The sequence below is a fragment of the Schistocerca americana genome, chromosome 8 (assembly GCF_021461395.2).
Source record: "Schistocerca americana isolate TAMUIC-IGC-003095 chromosome 8, iqSchAmer2.1, whole genome shotgun sequence".
NCBI lineage: Eukaryota > Metazoa > Arthropoda > Insecta > Orthoptera > Acrididae > Schistocerca > Schistocerca americana.
This window is the reverse complement of record NC_060126.1, coordinates 487782973-487785200: the sequence shown is the minus strand read 5'-3', so window position 1 is coordinate 487785200 and position 2228 is coordinate 487782973. Positions and strand designations below refer to the sequence as shown.

Genomic DNA, 2228 nt, shown 5'->3' with positions numbered 1-2228 from the left:
AGAAGTAACACGGCCCTTTGTATTTACTTTTACTGTGATATTACCACTATATGAAAAATAGAGCGTTTACATCACATGCTCAAAATGGTGACCATTGACATACATACATGGGGTCACTCTGTGGCTGGAGGATGTCCTACGTTGTGCTACTACTTCCTCTGTGATGGCTGTGCAAGCATCAGTTGTTGTTGCAACACTTTGGTGGACAGAATCCTTGACTGCTCCCCACAGAAGAAAAATCCAGCGGTGCAAGGTCCGGAGATGGGGCAGGCCAACTAACTGGCCAACAACGTCCAATCTACCTTACAGAGTATCTAAGGTCCATAATTCGTTGTGCCAACGGCCTTGCCGCAGTGGTAACACCGGTTCCCGCAAAATCACCGAAGTTAAACACTGTCGGGCTGGGCTAGCACTTGGATGGGTGACCATCCGGTCTGCCGAGCGCTGTTGGCAAGCGGGGCGCACTCAGCCCTTGTGAGGCAAATTGAGGAGCTGCTTGACTGAGAAGTAGCGGCTACGGTCACGAGTACTTACATACGGCCGGGAGAGTGGTGTGCTGACCACATGCCCCTCCATATCGGCATCCAGTGGCGCCTGTAGGCTGAGAATGACACGCCGGTCGATGAGTACCGTTGGGGTCTTTCGAGGCCTGTTCGGACGGACAGAGAATTCGTTGTGCTCTAAGGAGTTATGTGCAGGGCATCCGCCATGCTGATCCCGCATCACCATCCTCTGATTCAGAGGTATGGCATTCAAGAGAACAGCAAGATTGTGTCTTCGAAATGAGGCGTATTGTCTGGGATGGTCCGATAATGGTATCTCCAATAATTCCGCAACAAACATTAAAGTTCCATGGATGTCGATGCTCTACCTGCCGGAGCCATCGTGGATTGTTTGTGTATTAATACAGCATATGTCTCATATTTACAACCCCTTTGGTTGAAGAACGACACTTCGTCAGTAAAAAGAACATCTGAGAGGAAATTAGGATTGCTCAGAAGTTTTTTCTGAGCCCACTGAAAAAACAAAACCCTACTGTTGAAGTCATTTCCATCAAGTTCTTAGTGTAAATGAACATGGTAAAGATGGAATTTATGACGTCTCAGAATGCTATGTGCACTTGTTTTAGGTAGTCCAACTCCATGTTGTATTCGTCGTGTGCTGACTTGAGGATTCACGGCTACGGCAGCGTCCTCAGCAGCTTCGTATGTTCGTATTATACGACGATTTGGAGGTCTTGCATTTATACTTCACATTTTACGTAGGCGAGAAATGAGATGACCAAACATCCGGCGAAAAGGCAATGGCTTGTCAGGGAATCGTCTACTGTACAGTAGTTGTGCCTAGACCGAATTTCGCCCATGTATAGGGTGGTCCATTGATCGTGACCGGGCCAAATATCTCACAAGCGTCAAACGAAAAAACCACAAAGAATGAAACTTGTCTAGCTTGAAGGGGGAAACCAAATGGCGCTATGGTGGGCCCGCTAGGTGGCGCTGCCATAGGTCAAACGGATAACAACTGCGTTTTTTTAAATAGGAACCTCCTTTTAAATTACATATTCGTGTAGTACGTAAATAAATATGAATGTTTTAGTTAGACCACTTTGTTCGCTTTGTGATAGATGGTGCTGTAATAGTCACAAACATATGGCTCACAATTTTAGACGAACACTTGGTAACAGGTACTTTTTTAAATTAAATACAGCACGTAGGTACGTGTGAACAATTTATTTCGCTTGTTCCAATGTGATACATGTACCTTTGTGAACTTATCATTTCTGAGAACGCATGCTGTTACAACGTGATTACCTGTAAATACCACATTAATGCAATAAATGCTCAAAATGATGTCCGTCAACCTCAATGTATTTGGCAATACGTGTAACGACATTCCTCTCAACAGCGAGTAGTTCACCTTCCGTAATGTTCGCACATGCATTGACAATGCGCTGACGCATATTGTCATGCGTTGTCGGTGGATCACGATGGCAAATAGCCTTCAACTTTCCCCACAGAAAGAAATCCGGGGACGTCAGGTCCGGTGAACGTGCGGGCCATGGTATGGTGCTTCGACGATCAATCCACCTGTCATTAAATATGCTATTCAATACCGTTTCAACCGCACGCGAGCTATGTGCCGGACATCCATCATGTTGGAAGTACATTGCCATTGTCACGCAGTGAAACATCTTGTAGTAACATCGGTACAACATTAAGTAGGAAATC

General features: G+C 45.6%; 1 pseudogene; it reads left to right on the top strand.

Annotated features, from left to right (window-relative positions):
- Positions 1-335: 335 nt before the first annotated feature.
- Positions 336-453, top strand: LOC124546307 (annotated as a pseudogene).
- The last annotated feature ends 1775 nt before the right edge of the window (positions 454-2228 follow it).